This window comes from Hydra vulgaris, chromosome 08 (genome assembly GCF_038396675.1).
Source record: "Hydra vulgaris chromosome 08, alternate assembly HydraT2T_AEP".
Taxonomy (NCBI): domain Eukaryota; kingdom Metazoa; phylum Cnidaria; class Hydrozoa; order Anthoathecata; family Hydridae; genus Hydra; species Hydra vulgaris.
In genome coordinates, this window is record NC_088927.1 from 42,232,501 (window position 1) to 42,254,693 (window position 22,193).

The following is a 22,193-nucleotide window of genomic DNA, read 5'->3' on the forward strand; positions in this document are numbered from 1 at the left end:
GTTTTTATTGCACTTATAAACACTATTTTAAACTTCGTTTATCGATAAACCTTTTTGTAGGGCATATGCACGTCATTTATAAGTATTTGTGATGAAGTTGCGTCCTAATTAGCTTTGTCCTTTATAAAGTGTTTTGCAGCACCTGATAAAAATGTTTTTAAAGTTTGTTGTTGTAAAAACCAAGATAAAACAATATGCTTGTCCAAATGGAGTTTTGTTAATTAGTTTTTGGTTTATTAAAATTATTTGAATGATCCGAAATGATCATATTGAGTTTGTCATAACAAAAATATCAATAGGTTGAATAAATGGCGTATTAAAAAAATGATTTACCTTTATACATTCTTGAAACTAAAGTCAGTTATATTTTCTTCATGAACATAAGCATAAGTTGCAACACTTTCTTCGACGTCCAATGATTTTTAAACACTGACGAACAATTATAGTTGCTTAAAATAAAGTGTTAAATATAAAAGATAGTAATATTTTTAAATAACAACATAAAACTTTGAAAATATAAATATGTATTATGATTTTCCTAAAATATCCACACTAGGGTGTATCCACACTAGGGTGCATTGAATTATTAGGCGATTAATTTAAATTCAATTATTAGGCGATTAATTTAAATTCAAGCCATTAATCTAATTGCATTGGGTGCATTGAGTTATTAGGCGATTAATTTAAATTGAATTATTAGGCCATTAATTTAAATTCAAGCCAGTAATCTAATTGTATTGTATTCGAATAATACATTATAAATCCAAATAAATCTCAAAATATTTTCTTCAACATTTTTTTTTCTACTTGACCCTTTTGATTTTATAATAATTGAACTTAAAATTTACGCTGGTTCTAACATAAAAAACGTTGTTTAGATCATTGTTTAGATGCAATATGTTTTTAAAGTTATGCAAGCATAAAATTTTATAAACCATAAATCTGGGCCTTTGGATATGATCGGGGTCCATGACAAAATACCTCTGATCCTCTCTCCCCCTTTTGACAGCTTTAATTGCTGATATGATTTATTCCAACAGAAAAATGTTGTTATAAGTTAAAGTTAACTAAGAGTTAAATTAGTTACCTTAATTAGTTACCTTAATTAGTTAGTTAATTGTAGATATACAATGTTACATTGTTAAAAAACAAGTTTTACTTGTTTTTAATAAACATTAAAAGCTATGCAACTTTTTAAATTACTTATAAAAAAAATTTAACAAGGTGCACGACTATAAGACAAAAACGATGTCTTCTTCTTGCTCCAGCCGTTAATTTTGTTGTAAATTTATGTAGATTCTAATATTTATTCAAGTGCAAAATAATTTAATAATAAAAACACCGGTTTTACAATATTTATTAAAGATAATTACATAACTTTTGATAAAAATAACACTGATCAACAAATAAAATTTTATTGTGCATATCTTGTTAACTAAGTAGTTTTTTAAAACAAATTAAATATGCTGATTTCAAATATGCAAACCATTATTCACCATCACGTCAAGTTGTAAAGATATTTGGGTTCAAATCTTTAGTATTTAAGGTAAAGTCCCTAACATTGTCGAAAAAAAGTTATTCAAAAGTATGTCAACCTGGGTCTCAAAAGAAGCGTATTTTCACAGAGATTTTAAAAATGTTATTCATTTGTAATAAAAATAAGTAATTTTTGTATTATTGCTGAATAATATTCTGTTGAAATTTTTTTAAGAGTCTTAAGCATTTTTTGACATAATTTTTTTGTTAATAAATTTTAAGAAAAAATATTTATGTTTTCTAAAATCTCTATGAAAATACGCTTCTTTTGAGACCCAGGTTGACATACTTTTGAATAACTTTTTTTTCGACAATATTAGGGACTTTACCTTAAATACTAAAGATTTAAACCCAAATATCTTTACAACTTGACGTGATGGTGAAAAATGGTTTGCATATTTGAAATCAGCATATTTAATTTGTTTTAAAAAACCACCTAGTTAACAAGATATGCACAATAAAATTTTATTTGTTGATCAGTGTAATTAATAAAAATTTACTTAACCAAATAAATGGTTATCAAATAGTTTATAACAATAGATTATTTAACTTAATTTAAACACATAGAGATGGTGTCCCGGTGGGCACAGGACGTAAAAAAGACGTCTTTTAAACGTCTATTAAACGTTTTGGACGTCTTTTGAACGTTCAAAAGACGTCTTATTTAGGTCCTGTGCCCACTGGGGTCTACATACAAAGAAGTTTTTTAATTTATCTACAAACTGATAATACCTCTAAAATAGTAGTTAAAAATAAATATGATCATAATTGGTACTCTAATTTGCGAAATTTAGGAAATTTTAACATTAAGCTCGTTTAAGTTATAACCCAGCCGGCACAGGCACGTACAGAAAACGTACAATGTACGTTCAATTTGCGTCTTGGACGTCCTGGAACTATTTCGGAACCAAATAAAATATTTCAGACTTGCGTAGGACGTTTGAAAGACGTCTTAATTACATTCAGAAAGCGTGATGAATTATAATAAAAATACTGGACAAACAAGCAACTAAACAAAATTACAATTCCCGGTTTATAATAACTTATTATTTTTTAAATTTTTATGGTTAACTATGCGCAGTTTAGTTGTTAAACCCAACGACATTTTTTTTTATCTCAAATTAAAACTAATACCATGGAAATGTTAATATCCAAAGGTTTCACAAGGAGTTGCTTAAAGTCAATTTAATAGTAAGTTTTAATTATCATTGTAATGATAATTAATAAGTTAAACCTATAGGTTTAACAGACTTTTACGAAGATATTGTAAATAATTTTTTTTTAATTTTATATTTAAAAACACATTAACTAAATATTTGGTCACCATCATCATAATCTTGAAAATTTCATATAGTTAATATATAGTATACATATTGTTTTACAAGCTGATGATGGTGACCCAGTGAAAAGTATATATATATATATATATATATATATATATATATATATATATATATATATATATATATATATATATATATATATATATATATATATATATATATATATATATATATATATATATATATATATATATATATATATATATATATATATATATTATATATATATATATATATATATATATATATATATATATATATATATATATATATACATATTTATTTATTTATTATAGCTATATTAAATATATAAATGTATGATATGATTAAAATGAATATCTAATATATACTAAATAGTAGGATATATATAGTTACTATATAGTATTTTATATATAGTAGTATATGACCCGACATTTTTCTGAGTATTATACTCATTTTGAACAAAAATCTTTTATATTCACTTTTCCCCTGATTTTCTACCTGTTTTCCCTGACTTAATTTAAACCCACGAAAACTCAATTTCAGAAAAATCAACTTAAATACTTTTAAAAAAATGTTTTCAATTGCAAATTATATACCTATATATATATATATATATATATATATATATATATATATATATATATATATATATATATATATATATATATATATATATATATATATATATATATATATATATATATATATATATATATATACAACAAAGCTTTGTTATATACTAACAAAGTATATAACCATATTTTAAACATTTCAAATCACAAACCATATTATAAAATGAATTCAAGATCAAGTAGGTGGTATCAGATAAATAAAAGGTGATGGAAATAACAGAGGAAGAGACAGTTCAAAGAGAAATGTGTGCCACAGAGTACTTCCAAGATTCATTGAATACAAATGTTCATATAGCTTCAGAATTTCAAACTGATATGGATTCAATTTCAGATTCAGAAAACCTAATTGAAGATGCAGATGATTCAGATAAAGTGTTATCAGAGGAATATGAAAAACATAAGTCACTAACACATTTAAATCTGAGGTTAGATGCGTGTGCAACTGAAAATAAATGGAGTTGTGAATCGATTAACCAGTTATTATGTATTCTTAGAGAAACAGGATTAAATCTTCCGAAAGATGCCCGAACACTATTAAACTCTCCAAGAAAAATAGTAACTCAAAATAAATGTGGTGGCGAATATGCATACTTTGGAATTAAGAGTGAAGTTACAAGAATGTTAACATATTTAGCTGTTAAAAATGATTTTTTGATCAATTTACTTGTAAATATTGATGGCCTTCCTCAAACATACTAAGAATAGGCCATAGCTAAACAGTAGATGACTCTTCGGTCATCTACTGTTTAGCTATGGCCTATTCTTAGTATGTTTGAGGGTTCAGACGTTTTTATTATTGGAATTTTTTGTTGAAATTGTAAACCTGACCCTTTGGTAGATTTCCTATCAGATTTTGTGAAGGAATGGATGGAAATTAAAGAAGGTGGAATTGATTTTGATGGAGTTCATATTAGTTTAACAATTAAAGTTTTTACTTGTGATGTTCCAGCTAGAGCCTATTTAAAGAGTGTTGTAAGCCACACTGGCTACAACTCTTGTGAAAGGTGTTGTGTGCATAGCTCGCATAACGGAAGAGTTGTTTTCAATGATGAAATTGATTTCAATTTGAATTTCGAGTTGACTTTCCAAAACTATGGCTATCTTGATCATCAAAAAGCTGTTTCTCCACTTGTGAACATTGGGATTCCCTGTATTAATTCTTTTGTTTTAGATTATATGTATTTGGTTTGTTTATGTGTTACAAAACGTATCTTAAAATATTTACTGAAAGGGCCTGCTGGAAAAATATCTGCATCCCAAATAGCTGAAATTTCCAGAAAATTAACTTGTTTAAATGGAAGTATGCCGAGTGAATTTGCTCGTCAACCAAGAAGTCTTCAATTTCTAGATCGTTGGAAAGCTACAGAGTTTAGGCAGTTTTTGATATATTTAGGTCCTGTTGTATTAAAGCGTGTTGTATCTGAACAGATATATGAGCATTTTCTTCTGTTAAGTACTTCTGTTGGTATTATGTTGACATCTAATGACCAGTTTCGCAACAATCACTTAGTTTATGCTCGCAGTATGATGGCACATTTTGTTTATTCATGTAAGTATATTTACCGAGAAATTTTTACTGTATATAATGTACATAACCTACTTCATTTAGCTGATGATTGTATTAATTGTTGCTGCTCACTTAAGTTAAATTTTTAAATGGAAAACAAGAAATACTGTTAAGTTAACAGTATTTCTTGTTTTCCATTTAAAAATTTTCTTCAAAGACTAAAGCAGTCAGTTAACAACTCAAGTAACCCTATTGTACAAGTGTGTAAAAGACAAGTAGAATTTAAAAAATTTTTTAAACATGTTCCACATAAGTCTTTATTTACAAAAATATCGAAAAATAAAAAAGACAGATGCTTCCTTCTTACTGACTATTCAGTTGCTTTTGTGACAGAAAATGAAAATAATGAAACTTTTCATTGTGATGTTATCAATCGAAGGTATCTTTTTACTTTATATGTCAAACCAGTTCCATCATTAAGGTTTAATATGGCACTGTTAGTGGAAAAAATTTACGGAAAAGTTGAAAAAAAACTCATTTCCAAAAGTGACTTGAAAAAAAAGTGTGTTTGTCTTCGAGAATGCAGGGGGCTCGCCATATTTCCTGTTTTGCACGAAGCGGAAACTGAAAAGTTCATTTATGTTGAATAAATTTATCTCTAGTTGTAAATTTTATAGTTTTTTTGTTTCTTATTTACTCATATCAGCATATTTCTTTATTATATATATATTCATATATAATACATATATATATCTACATGTGCATGTATAGGTAAGCAAAACGTGATAAAATTGCTTACCTTCTTTTAGTAACATTTAGTAGAAAAAGAAGAGGGAAAAGGAAGAATAATAAAAATAAATTGATCCCTGCCCCAACCCAAACCCTTCGATGTGTTATCAACTCCCTTGCGAGTTCTCCCTAAATCAGTCGATGTATGTACTGAAGCCCTCGCCTATCCCTAAATCAGCGTGACGTCATATTGCTGACTAATGTCTGCAATATCAGTTATATAATTATTGTTGAAATGTATATATATATATATATATATATATATATATATATATATATATATATATATATATATATATATATATATTATATATATATAATTTGCCTTGGGTTTTTAGTTTTATTAGACTTATTTGATTTATTAGTTTCAGTGTTGAAACTATACTTTATATAATAAATATATCATAAATATATCATAAAAAGTTTTTGTTGTTGTTGTTAATATTTAATTAAGTGTGTGAAAGCAACATGAACTATTATTCTAAACTTTCTTATGTTATTTTTTTTTTCTTTTCACAGAGGCCATGCTCAAGTATGCTGGAAATGAAATAGAAAAGTGCATTGGTAATGTCCTAAAAAGAGCGCCGGACAGAAAAGGCGGTGGTCGTGAGAAAGGAAGCAGCGAAAATGACAGTTTTGAAGACAATTTTTTAAATCTGTAATCTGAAATATTTTGTAGATAATGTATACTTTAAATTGTGTATTCTATTGGTTTATTTAGGCGAAACTGTTCCCGTTTCTATTATGTTTTCAACTTTATCATTATGACCCAAGACCCTTTAATTATCTGTTTATCTAATTATCTAGAATTTAATCAGAACTACTATATATAGTAGTTCTGATTATATATTATGGGAACTACTATATATAGTAGTTCTGATTAAATTCCAGATAATTAGATAAACAGATAATTAAAGGGTCGTGGTAAAGTATACTATACTTTACTTTTTATACTGATTTACTTTGTATAGTAGTTCTGATTAAATTCCAGATAATTAAAGGGTCGTGGGTCACTATAGTAGTTCTATTATACACTGTAGTGTATAGTAGAACTACTATAGTGACTCACGCCCATATAGTAAACTATAGTAGTTCTGATTAAATTCCATATGCGTACAATATTTCGTACGCATATGGAATTTAAGTAGAACTACTATAGAACGCGCGCTTAATTCCAGAAAATTGAATTTAAAAGGAACGTCTTACTTAGGTCTTTATAGGACGTCTTTTGAACGTCCGAATAAGACGTCCTTGAGCGTCTATACATTGCTGTGTTTTGAACGCGTCTAAGACGTTCCGTCTGAACATTCATTGTACGTTTTTTGTACGTCCCCGTGCCGGCTGGGAAATTATTTAATTCCATTTTTTCAGTTTTTTACCTTTATTTGATTTACTTATCAGCGCAGCAGTTTTGTGCCCGTTATTAATATAGTATCTATATTCTATTGAAAGTATATAGGGGCTCTATAAAAAAATTGCGATGACGTATTGTCATCTTCATCTTCCTTTAGCCCCTGTCTGTTTAATTCTTTATTTTAAAAAAATCATTGTCATAAGAAAAGTTTATATTTTATATTGTATGCACAAAAATGGTGCTTGATTAATTTTGTTAAACAGTAAAAAAATGAAATACAAAAAAAAAAAAAAAGAAAGAAAATAATTCTTAAATTGCATAAAGCTCTTATAACACCAACATACGATACAGATCTTATAAAAAATTATAATTATAGATACAGATCTAATAAAAAGTAATAGTTATAGATAATAATAAAATAGCAGATCTAATAAAAAATAGTAATATTTTAATTTTAACGCAAAAATTAGAACAGCCCAGGGGGTGACACGTAGATAAGGCTCTTATGGTAAAAAAAATTTAGCAAAAATAAGTTAAACCCTTAATCACAGTTTGTTATAAGGGTATACGAAATTTCTGCACGACCATGCACTCCGTTCATCAATTTATTCGACACGTTTAAAAAAAGAAACCCATATGCAAGGTTTTAGAAATAAAGTAATTCAAAATTGCAGCGTCGCACCACTTTATTTTCTCCACATTTTACTATGCTAAAATGGATTTATGGCTATGGTTACCAAAAACGATTTGTATTTTATTGTTTAAAGAACATAGCCATTAACACAAATTGAAAATCATAAATTTTTTTCTTAAAAAAAACTTTTTAGATAACTCATTTTACTTTATTTAAAGCTAAACTCCAATTGTATTTTACTATATATTTTTTATAGATACAAAAAACTAAAATATAATGTTTACTCATAACCAATAATATTTTAAATAATAAAATCTCCATTAAATATTTCTGAGTCTCTCTGGTTGGCAAGCATTTGCTTCTTATGGTTGGGAAGCATTGGCTTCTTATGGTTGTGAAGCATTGGCTTCTTAAAAGTCAGTGCTTATCATTATAATTATTATTACACTTTCATATTTTAATCGTAGAAAAATTATTTATTGTATTGTCTTTGCAAAATTGAGCATATAAACAACAAATAGTTATAACTAATTTATATTCTTATTTGTTTTACTTGTGTATTTTGATTTATGGTGAGGCCCAAGACCTTCAGACATGGCAGGAGCCGGAGAAATTCCTCCCCCCCTAACCAACCTGGCCAGTCCAACCCTGAACTAGAACGTATAAATCCATAATTTAGCTTTAGGCAACATAAGAATAATAAATACTTGGAATGATTATGTCTATATCAACAAATGAATCTGATTTAAGTGTAAACTTGGTAATTACGGAGTCATAAATAATGCTGTTGAAAATGTATGGGAAGTTCAATTAATAAGAAATCCAGTTGTTGATGTAAAATACAAGGAATTAATGGAACAAGTTTTAAAGCAATAATATTATTTTGAGAATATTATATATTTGTAACGAATTATGCCACAAACTCATTTATTAAATCAATTACTTTTAAATTTGGTTTGTTGAATATCTAGTTTTTTTTTATAGAAGACACAACAAAGTTTTTTAATATAACAATAAAAACTAAGATTTTAGAATCATTAGAAGCAAATTAAGCAACCTAAGTTTAAATAAAGCATTTGGTGCAGAAGTTGTAAGTTCATATGGAATAAAAAAATGTCATTTTGGTTAATGAAATTCAATTGCGCAAAATGTAAAATTGGCTAAATAAAAGTGAATAATTTTACTAAAATTTGATAATTCTAAATAAGCAAGTAGTTCAGGGTCCGCTCGGATCGCATCCAGCTTGTATAAACGGTTTTTAAAAGAGCCGCAAATTGAATTTTTCTTAGATTTTTAATTTATTATTAACAATTAATTTAATAACTAATTTTAGATCTATTGAACCTTCTAGTATCTATAAGTACCAACTATCTAAATTTCTTAGAGACCTGATGTCTCCATTAATGCATACTAAGTTTCATGAGTCTTCAAATATTAATTTATCTTGTTTTAAGAAACACGTCAAATCTATTTTTACAACAATTTTTAATGATCATAGTATCATTGTAAAATATTAACAAATATTTCTTATTATCATATTGTTTAACAACTTTATATACATTTTGTTTAAAAAAGGTAAAATAACGCATTATAACATTAATATTTTGCATCTAATGTAAATGTTGTAATTATATGTAGATATTGTTATTTAATGTATTTATTTCAGTACTAGCAACACTAAAATTACTAAAAAATTACTGGAAAAATCTTTTAGTCATGTTACTTTTGCTAACACACTTTTATTTTAAAGAGTAAAATTAAGAACAAATTTAAAGTATGATTATGGACTCTTTACTGACGTCTGTATTTTCTTTACTGACGTCTGTATTTGTCGATTTTTTCTTTATTGATGTCTGTATTTGCCGACTTTTCGGGTCATATTAAAGATAAGTAGCTTAATAGATACAACAATGTAGAGCCAATTTTGTATAAACGATGTCATAGCTTTGTACTGCTTTCCAGTCAAAAAAAAAAATTTTTTATAAGTAGTATACACACTTCTAATGATTTTACTATTAAAAAAAAAGAAGAAAGTTTATAAATATTCGAGCTCAACAAACGATGAATTTTTTAACTACCTCTACTGTTGCAAAAAGTTATTTTGGGTCTCTTGCAAGTTTTTATATAAACTTTTCTTCGTTTTGGTACAAAAGTCTATAGTATGGTATAGTCTTACCAAATGCCTAATTAATAAATATTCAAAAACAATAGTTATGTCCTAAAGAATCACTCAGCCATTACTAATAAAGCGGGTCATTTATTTTTAAGTAGTAGCATATTATGTATGGTACCAATGTATATATAAAGAATGTATAGCGATTTTGAGGTCTGTGCTGGTCTCCGTAGGGGGTTGCACAAAATCAGATTTTACAGCATTTTAGAAAAAAATGAGGTTAAGGTTAGCAACTTTCATCTTAAATGTATTTTATACCATTTAATTTTTGTGATTTATTTAAACAATGCAAGTTCTCTATTAAAATATCTTTTTAAAAAAGGAACATACTTTTATAAACGCTTTCTTTAAGATAAACACCAAAATGGTTTCATTTTTAGACAAACACAAATATGAACTTTCAAAAATGAAACAAAAATAGCAAAAAACTTTAGATGTTATAAAAAAACGGAATGCAGTACTAAGTTGCATTATAACAGCCTTCGAATTGATTGTTTCTAAAATAATCATAGCCTATCTTGTTTTCAATTTTATTTATTTTTTCTTGATTTCTGTTTGTAAACTTAGTTTATTCCAATTGTTTACATCTGTTGGTAAAAAAAAAGTGTATCTTGGTAAACACAATTTTTTTATGATCTGCTTTGTGATGGAGTGCTGATTTCTTAAATGCAGTTGGTTGGTATTTAAAGGGTTTATGCATTTGATTGTTTTGAATCTCTTGTAGATTTTATATTGATAAATTAGTTTATTACAATTTTATAATACTTTTCACGCCATATCTTATTTCTGATGCTTTTGTGACTATTTCAACAATTTTTTCTATATTTTGACTATTTAAGGATATTTTGGAATACTCAATAAACTGTCGTTTGGCTTTCAAAATATATTCATTAGAAAAGACATTCAAACTTATAACTTTTCAATCTCTTATTTAAATAGTTAATTTGTTGACTCGTTATACAGATAACCATTAGTAATATTCAAATCCTGCGGGTGCCCATGTGTGCAGCTGCTTTATTTAATTGCATTAATTTTTTTCATCTTTTTTAAAAAAACTCTTGAGAACAAACATCTTTTTATTATTACAAGAAATCAAACGTGCTATCTGATACTAAGCTCCATTGTTCTCACTTTCTGATGCTAAGCTCCTTTGTTCCCAGTTTACCTCGTATCTTATCTCAGAAGTTAGGCTCAAGAGATTTTTAGAAAAACCTTTAACAGTGATATTAACAAAGGTGTGTCGAACATTCCATCTCTAATTCATGGGCATCAGTTCAATTTTCTTACCTTACACAATGATAAGGCTGAACTACTTCCATAGTAACTTTCTTTTAATTTAAATCTTAATTCGAATCGCCATGCTCTTTCTGTCATTCCAGTTAAACATGCAAAAATTTTCTCAAAAACTCGCTTAAATTCTCTCTAAACTATTTAACAAATGTATGACTAAATCTTGTTATCCTGCCTGAAAAATGGTACATGTGGTTTCAACTTTTAAAAACTGAACAATGTGACCCCTCAACTAACTATTAATAAAGAAAATATTGATCAGAAATTAATATTTTCTTTTTTATTTATGAGACCTTTGAGTATTTGATTATATTTTTCTTTCTTATAATTTATTTGGTTTTTTATCTTCTCGTTCTACGGTTGATTTGCTAACTGCTGTGACTAAAAGTCACAAAAATCGTGCATTAGATGGAGGTGGTAAGACAAGGGCTATTGCTCTTGATATATCTAAAGCTTTCAGTAAGACTTGGTAAGGCTGATCTTCTCCATAAACTTGTTTTATATGGTGTGTCTGAAAAAGTTTTTAAAATTATCAAATCATTTTTTTCTAAACGCTTTATTAAAGTCATCCTCGAAGGCAAACACCCTTCTTTATTTCCAGTAGCTTCTGGGGTATCTCAAGGTTCTATCCTTGTCCAGTGTTACTTTTTACCTACATTAATAATCATTCTGACAACCTTACATCTAAAGTTTCTTTATTTGCTGAAGACTCAAGTTTACACTTCTGTCTTAGCAAACAGTGACCTTTTTTCGATCTCGTAGACAAGCAGCCGATCTTGAATCTAATTTCACTTCTGCCACATTTTGAGACTGTGGCAGTGGCTCATTGACTTTTTATCCAATAAAACTCAGTTACTTAAAAAGTTTGTAAATTTTTTTTAAAGAATATAATGAAGCCTAGAAAAAAGTTGAAGCAATAAAAAAATGTCTTTAATTAATTTATATTAACTTAGAAGTTTTTTTAAAAGTACAACAATTGAACTTTCTATCCTATTCTTTTTTTTAAGTTTATACATTTTCTATGCACATGCAAAATTTCAAGAATTTATTTTAACTAGCAGATACCCTATTTTTACCCTCACTTTTGGTACCTAAATTTTGTTTTTCCGACTTCTGTTTGGGGGAGATGGGGGGGTGGGGGGTTACTGAAGGATATTAAATATTCGTTTTTATAAGCCAATAATAATTGTTATTAAAAAATTATGTGATTTTTCTATACAATGATTTTGTGATATAAGGACTAATATTACATTTATAAAGTATCAATGTAAAAATAACATTTTTTATATATTAAATCAATGATACATGTTTTTTGCTCAATCTAATCACATTATTACATTTTTAAAAAGCTTTATATCATATAATGATATAATACATTGCTTTTTTTACTAATATTTGTCTAAAAATATATAGACATATATAATATATCTATAGTATATTAAATTTAATATACTATTTCAAGTATATTATATTTATAGTATATTATATATTTAATATATACTATACTATAGTATATATTAAATATATACTATAATATAATATATATTTAATACATACTATATCAATAATAATTATGAATGATATAATTCCGATACAGCAATGACAGTCTTGCACAATAGCAAAATAGAAAAACTTAAAAAAAAACACAGAAAGACTATTACTAATTTTTTGACTATTGGACATGCATTTTATTATCTTACTACTTGAATTTACTATTTTTTGACAATATATATATATATATATATATATATATATATATATATATATATATATATATATATATATATATATATATATATATATATATATATATATAGTGTGCAGCAAGTAGTGGAGCTTGCAAAAAAATGTACAGGGAGTAGTCGAACTTTAAAAAAAAAATGTACAGCAAGTAGTCGAACTTGCAAAAAAAAATTACAGCGAGTAGTGGAACTTGCAAATTTTTTGATAGACGGGTCTAGCTTACATTCATGTCATGTCTATTGTTAACAATGATTATGAATAGTTTCATTAAGGGAATTTAATATCTTAATCATTAGCTAAAAGCCAAGATGTAAACTAATTAAAATAATATTATAAAACTTTTTTTGTTTTTAAAATTTTTTTCAGATCAGAGGAGGAACCATTTATAACTATCACTAAGCATTATGTAATGTATTTTGAATTTTGGTAAAAGATATTTTTATATTAAAAATTATTATTTTAATTACATTTAAATATTTTTTTGAATCTCATTAAAAATATAATTTTTTTTTAATTTGTAAAAAAAAGGGGGGGGGGGCGATGACACGCCTCCTTCCCCATCTACACCCCTTGAAACAAAGGGTGCGCTACTAGTGATGTTGTAAAGTAGTAAAATATAATTTTTGATTTGATACTAGATTTCTTTTTAATTATAAAGACAAATATTTCTAAAAAAAAAGAGTCATTTTTGATAATAGGGCGTTTGAAACCATCACCCTTACATCCACCCAAAGACAATGATAAAACTTTTATATTTGACTGTGGTCTGATAGCTAATTACAAAACACCTTGTATATAAAAATTTACATTTTCTTTAAAAAAAAACTTTTTTTTATAAATATTGTTAGTCTTAATTGCCGGTATGGATGGTGGTTTTGTGCCCCCTCTTGCCCCCGGATATGCCCGTAATCTAAAAACCTTTATATATTTGTAGATAACTCTTGTATCTATCTTTTGATACCAAGATATAAACAAACATAATACTTCGAAAGGTATCATCTTCTTGATATTTTTATAACAGGTAATAACTCTCAAAACTAATATAAATAAATTCATTTTATATTTTGAATATGTTATCTTTTTCATAAAGGTAAAATGAAAATATCTTGAAATGGTATAAATAAAATCCAAGTCTAAAAAAATATGTTAACTATTATGAATAAAATAGTTTCTGAAATCGAGATATAATCAAAATGCTATTATCAAAATAGATTTTCAGAAATGAAATGAAACTATCATCGCCATCAGCAAGAACTTGTTGTACATTCTTCTTGATACTTGTCAGCACAAATTTTTAATAAAAAGCCTTACAACTGAGCAACTTTGCAACCCACAACGCTTGCAGCACCAATTTTGCAAATCATTACATTTGCGGTACCTGTTTTGAAATTCACGATAATTGCTTTAGTTAATAAAAACTTTATTTTGACCACAGTTTCTTCAACAAATCCTAATATCAAAAAATCGGTACTTAAAACGTCATAACTTTTTGTAGGGTGGTTTGATTTTGAAAATTTTTTCACTTTTGGAATATTGAAATAAAGCTCTTTTTAATGATATATAACAACCTAGAATTTGATGAGTTTAAAAATTTCATGTAACATACCTAAACATACAGATAAAAATGATCCGCAGATCATGGATACTGTGCCATCTTATTGGCAAAGAGAAGAAAAATAATTAAATCTGTCAATAAAGCTATGTCTGATATTAATACAGAACTTTTTTTTTCTCAATTAATTATACAGCTTTAAAAAGAGATAGTGTTATATCTCATGACTGCTATCCTTTTAATGACATTGTGGAGTAAAAAGATAATTATATTGATTGACAATCAACAGACAATACAATCAGATTATAATCAATGTTTATTGAATCATTTTGTAATGAAAATTCCAAATCTTATAACGATTCTGAGTTAAATATGATAACGATTCTGAGTTGGATTTAAATTTAATAGATATAAAAAAGTTAAACGAAAATAAAATTTATGATGAATTTATAACAAATAGTTGATAATGTTGCAGAATAGCGGTGTAAAATCATTTTATTTTTTTGCTTGTTGCACTCTTGTGCAGAGACTTGCTCAATGTGGAGACTTTTTAATATAAACAAATGAAATATTGGCTTCAGTACAATTGTATCCTGAATACAATTGAATCCAGTGAGGAGATTTGATACAATTGGAATTGGATTTGAAAGAAAATTGAAGAGAATTGAAATTTAAAAGAAAAAGACACAATTGGAATTGGAAGAAAATGAAAACAAAGAAAAAGGGTTATCATTCGATTTGGGAATGTGGGCAGCATCTTTTGCTATTCCCATGGTTGCAGTATCTTCACTTATATATGCTTAGAATGTTGCACCCATCACTTCCAAAAGATCCACAAACGTTACTAAACATACCTAGAGCTAGCACTGTAAAAACAGTTAAGGGAGGCATTTATTTTCACGTGGCATTTTTAATTCATTGCAACATATAAATCTTTTGCCTCTTTTTTTTACAAATCTGTGTTCAATTTATTTATATATTGGTATTACTAATACTAATATCTAAATAATAATTAGTATTTCATGAGATGTGGTTTTCGTAGCCTGAAAAATTGTTTTCAGTATTATGTAGTATGTGGAATGAAATTTATGAATAAATTTATTTTAAAATAAATTTTGAAATTGACATAACAAAATTTGATAAATTATTTTAAATAAACTGCACGTCTATTAAGATATTAAGGACACTTAAATGCATTTTTTTATACTTTTATTTTGACTTTTTCATATAAGTAGTCTATGCTGATTTAATTATCATTACATTTGTGTAGAGATGATTAATTTTATTATTTTAACTGATTTTTATGCTGATCTTTTTATTTTAGTAATGTATTATTTAATTGAATTTAAGGATGGAGTAGCAGTGGTTCCTAATTGCTGGTTAGTACAAGAATCTGCTATATGTTATTGGCCTCAAGAAATTGGTGCTACACAATGAGTAAAAGATGAAATGTTATTAATTCAATAAAAAAGTTACTAATTCTTAATCACAAAGACTGGCTTTTCTATCCTTATATACAAATATTGAAAATTTAGGTACTTAATTTGTAAATTTTTTGTATAGTTTTGGTTACTAGATTGTTTGTTTACAAAATATAACTTTCCAGACTATGAAAAGATGAAAAAGTCAGACGCCTAATCTTTGCACCACACTTTTCTTCAGGTAGTTCAAAAATAAAACAAGGCGAAATGTAAAGTAACAATCGGAAATATAAAACAATATATATAAAATATGTAACAATATATAACAAATCGAAATATAAAGTTTTTTTTCAGAAAACTTTATATTTCGATTAATAGAAATAGATGAACACTTAGTGTTAAGTATGATTTTTTTGGAAGATACTTAACATTGATGAAATGCAGTAAGTCTTATATTATCATTATATAATTTAAAATATTATTAAAAGATACATTTTTTTTTAAATTGAGAACTCAAATTTTTATATTTTTTCTAATTAGAATTGACTTCATATGTAATAACACATATATTTTAGTAAAGTGATTTTTAAAAACAACAACTAATGTTAAATATCAATTTTTTATAGGTTACTTTTTTGTCTCTAGTTAGAGTAAGTAGTCTTGATACTGTTTGAGAAAAGTTGCTCATCGTCATCATAAATATTCTATAATAAGATTTTGTATTATAGTCTTTCCGTCTGCTTATTATTCAACATTTTATTATGCAGATGCAGTAAGATAATTCTATCATACATCAACAGCTATTTAACTGAACAAATTACCAAATGGCTGCCAGGGTCTATTGACGGGGATAGACTAAAAAAAGCTTGAGAAGACAGTCAAAAAATTTAATAAAGTTTATACCAACAAAAAGCTGTATATTTATGTTTTTTCTTTTTTTTATTTTAATTTTGTTTGTAATTTTATATATGAATTATGAAAAGTTGTACAGTTTTTACATCTGAATAAATAGTACAGTTAATAAATACACAAGCGTATGAATACATTAATTATGATGTTCACTTTAGTGATAATTATAATTAACAGCAATATATAAATTAATATTTATAAATTGCTATTAATATTAGTTATAATTAAATTAAAGATAAAAATAATTAAATAAAGTTATTAAATCATAATGATTAATTTTGCTGTCATATATTATATTATGCATTCATATTGTTTTAATGGTTGATGAATCATGATACATAGTTGTAATTTAATAATAACCTTTCATTTATTTAAACCAAATTAGCTTTTGAATGTCACAATAACAATTGCTAATCATATTTGAAGTTATGCATGATCTTCAAAAAGATCTTTAAATAAATGTCATGGAGTGCAGAGTATGAATATTCAGTATTATGTCGGTATTGGATATTTGCTGGACATTATTGGGCTGTGATTGGAGCCATGATTTATTCAGTAATTTAGCAATATTTGGCCAATAAACGCTTAATTTGCGCTCACTAATATATTGCACATATCTATGTTAGTTAAAACAAAGCAAAAAGTTAATTTGCTCAATTTTATGTAATTTTCAAATGTTTTTTTGGGAAAATTTGCCAAAGTTATTTAAGTTAAGCAAATTTAGTCTTAGCTTTAATTTTTTTTTTTTTTTTTTCAGAACATGCATTTGTACCGTCATTAAATAGTTAGTAAACGTCTGAGGTTCCTTTTTAGATATCTTTTTGCAATCAAATGGTTAGAACAAGAAAACTTGCATAATTAACCAATAACTCAAATTATGTTTAAGCATAATTAACTTTTTTTTTACTTTAGTTTCGTTAAAGTAAAAAACATTAATCAGAACATATATAATTTGGAAATTTTTTCAGTGGTCATTATCGGACTACCGATTTTGTCAGTGACCATTATCGGAGTTATTTTTCAGTGATCATTATCGGAGCACCGCATTTGTTTAGTCTAAAATCATTTTATAGAATTAATTTAAAATCATGACTAAGTTGATGCAATTTTAATTTAAGACTTAATATTATCAATATTACTTCAAAAATCAAAATGGATTTTTTTTTTTTTTTTTTTTTGAACTTATGTCTCAGACTCAAAGATTGACTTATAAGTTTTTTAATTAAAACAGTTATTCTCTATTATTATCAAAAACAAGTGCTCATCTTCCATTTCAAAAACACAAAAACTAAAAATAATCATTAAGATGCAGTATTATATTAAAAATAAAAATAAAAAAATTTATGTTCACCTCTAATAGGCAGCCGTGGAGCAGTGGTTAGTGTTCTGGTTTAGAAAAGGTCCCAGTTGTCAACTCTGGCCAGATAAGTGACATAGGTAAAAAAAGAAGGCGTGAACTTTCTAATTAAATGCTCGTAAGAACACTAAGAGGGAACGTTATTAACCACAAAAATAAGTATTGATACGTTACAAAAACAAGTTTTTACTTTAGTTTGCGATCCAATCCAGATGATTAGTTTATCTTAAAATTTGCCAGCCGCATCTTCTACCTTTATCTGTTCTCTTTAAACTTTTACTAAATTCAACACAAAAACTTCATTACCATAATTTTTTTTAAATTTTTATTTCATCCTTCTAAGTATTATAGTTTAATTTATTGTTAAATTTTGTAATCTTATTTGTTGTTAAACTTCTATTGTAATCTTATTTGCAAGTTTAAGTGATATCCTATTTAGAAGGTAAATTATGTAACTATATTTACAAAGTTACAAAAAGAAATATTTAGTCACCTTAAAAAAATTTAGTCACCTTATCGTATTTAGTTATTTTGGTATTTTGATAAAGTATTTATTTTACTGGTGAAAAAACATGTAAATTTCATTTTCTTTTTAATAATTCTAATAAATAAGATGGGTGTCTCTACCTTGATTTTATGACTAAATATATTCCAACAATTTTATGAATGTTCTTATAATTTGATAAATACTTCAACAATTTCATAAATATTCCAGCAATGTCATGACTAATACAACAATTTTATGAGTATTCCAACAATGTCATGAATATTCCAACAATTTCATGAATGCTTCTTAGCGACTACAAAACAAAAAAAAACTAATGCTTAAAACTTAAGTAAAAAAATTCAAAATAAAATGTATTTAAGTATAAGTGCAAGTAATGAAATTTTTTTTTTGTCGAAACATTTTTGGGTCGCACTTGAAAAATTTTTATACCGGTGAATGCAGTTTATGCCATAATGCCCTTTATACCTGTGAATACAGTTTATGCCATAAAACTACAAGCCAGGTTCACCATAGTCCGTATGAAAATGAAACTGTTTTATGCATTTCCATTTAGTCTGTCAGCTAAGAAATTGTTTACTGAATTTATTTTCCAATTCAGTAAACAATTTGTACTTTTAACAATTTGTACTTTCCAATTCAGTAAACAACTTGTACTTTTAACAATTTGTACTTTCCAATTCAGTAAACAATTTGTACTTTTAACAATTTGTACTTTCCAATTCAGTAAACAACTTGTACTTTTAACAATTTGTACTTTCCAATTCAGTAAACAATTTGTACTTTTAACAATTTGTACTTTCCAATTCAGTAAACAATTTGTACTTTTAACAATTTGTACTTTCCAATTCAGTAAACAATTTGTACTTTTAACAATTTGTACTTTCCAATTCAGTAAACAACTTGTACTTTTCTCTTACTTTTCTAATTTTTCTCTTATTTCAACATGATAGAAAATGACAAACAGTCAAGATCTTTAATTTTTACATATATGGAACTTTGAATTTTTATATAAATAAAATGATATTTCAGTGAAATTAATATTAGTTTTTTATTAGTGATAAATCTTTACTCATGATTGTAATGTCTTATAATAGTAACACTATTTAACATTGTCAAATAAATACTGAAATATTAACTTACAATCACGAAGTCAGGGTTAGGGTTTCTTTAGAGGGTTAGGAATTTTTAGAGATTTTATTAAGGGAAATGGTGTTTAAATGATAACTGTAAATATCTTTTTTTGTGACTGCAAATGTAACAGTAAATATCTTTTTTTTAAAAAAAAATTTAAAAGACAAAGTTTTTATAAATAAACATTATCAAAATTGGTTTTTATTGGACTAATTTATGCTTTTTTTTATATCTTTATAGGAAATCTAAATAGTTAACGGTCCTTAATTAAAGAAAAATATAATATAAGACATTAAAAAACATATAATAAGACATAAAAAAATGAGTTAAATTGGTTGACTATTAATTATTTTATACCAAGAAACACAAAAAAGTTGATGTCATTTTAAAACTTCACTTAAAACTGAAAAGTTTTTAAAGAATTTTTCTTGTCTTTATTTGGTATTCAAAAAAACTTTTTTTTTTTCATATGAAATTTTTATCAATTTTAGGTTAATCATTCTTTTCTCACGATTAGAATTATCAGAATAATGTTAATAACGAAATTAAAACCGAACTTAAAGTAAACCGCAAATTTATGCAGAATTAATTTAATGCTTAAGTAGTTGTTTTTTTAAATATGACCTACTGAAACTATCAACAGGTGGTTTATCATTACATGACCCAGTGGGCACGGAGCCTAAAAAAGACGTCCTTTGGACGTTTAATTAGCGTCTGTCCGTCCGATTTAAATTCTAAACGTCTTTTGAATGTCTTTTTCGCGTCCAATAAATTTTTTGTCCAAAAAAGATCCAGATTGCTTTATTAAATCAAAATTAAATTAGTTAAATCACGCAATCATCGAAACTTATTTATTTTTTAAATAGTAAACGCATTTTTAATACACATGTAAAAGGAGTTTTTTATGGCATTTTGAATTTATAAATGAAAAGCGACTAATAGACAGGTTCTTGCTAATTAATATATATATATATATATATATATATATATATATATATATATATATATATATATATATATATATATATATATATATATATATATATATATTTATATATATATATATATATATATATATATATATATATATATATATATATATATATATATATATATATATATATGTATATACATATATATTAACGAATAAAAAACAAATTTTTCTATGGTACTTTTAGTTTCATGGCTATACGGCAATCATTAGCCATTGAATACAAATTCAAAAACATAAAAAACCGCCAAAATTACAAAATACTGTGTAGTGGGATCTTAACGTCGCTAAGTCGCTAAGAGGTACTTGATGACAATGAAAAAACAAAATATTAGCTAATCGCCGATGTCAAAACAAGATAAGAGGAATTTATTCTTGTGTCTACATTTTGAAATCAACTCATTTCGTTTATTTAACAAGCTATCACCTTTATATGTTAAAATAAGGAATTTTTCGTATAAACAAAGATTGCAAATTTTTGGCGAAGTGTTATAAGGATTGCAACGTTTTACAATTTTCCACTTAATTAAGGGTGTAAACATTTTGTCTTTTATGATGGCTGATGATTGCCGTATAGGCATGAAACTTCAAGTACCATAGAAAAAGTTGTTTTTTATTCGTTAATATATATGTATATCGCTCTATTTGAAATATCTTTTTAATATTGAGCACTCTTTTACGACTATGAGTTTTGTTTTATTATTATAATACAAAACAGTTTTAAATATCAATATATATATTTATTTATATAAATATATATATATATATATTTATGTGTATATATATATATATATATATATATATATATATATATATATATATATATATATATATATATATATATTTATAAATACATATATACATATATAAATACATATATATAATATATATATGTATATATATATATATATAAATACATATATATATATATATATATATATATATATATATATATATATATAGAGAGAGAGAGAGAGAGAGAGAGAGAGAGAGAGAGAGAGAGAGAGAGAGAGAGAGAGAGAGAGAGAGAGAGAGAGAGAGTTCTATAAATTGTTGCATTTGGGAGTACGGAAGGTAAAAAGTGATTCTTTTGTCAACAAATACCTCACTTTTAATTACTTTTGACTTTCGTCCAACATTTCCATGTTGTCAAAAAGTTAAAACCATTAATTTAATTACAAATTAATTGTTTTTTAAAAAAACCGCAAAAACGCAAATTTAATTGACCAGAATGTTTTAAAAACATTCTGAATGTTTTTAATAATATAAAGAATATTTTAATTTTTTTTAATAAAATGTTTTTATTTTTTTATTTTTTAATAAAATGTATTAATTTTTATT

The 22,193-nt window shown here is 25.8% G+C and overlaps 1 long non-coding RNA gene across 1 annotated transcript; it reads left to right on the forward strand.

Moving 5' to 3' along the window:
* Nucleotides 1-2,454: 2,454 nt before the first annotated feature.
* LOC136084319 (uncharacterized) lies at nt 2,455-6,485 on the forward strand. The gene is made up of 2 exons (XR_010640478.1): nt 2,455-2,727; nt 6,309-6,485. It is a non-coding gene; the product is annotated as an uncharacterized LOC136084319 (long non-coding RNA).
* Nucleotides 6,486-22,193: the final 15,708 nt, after the last annotated feature.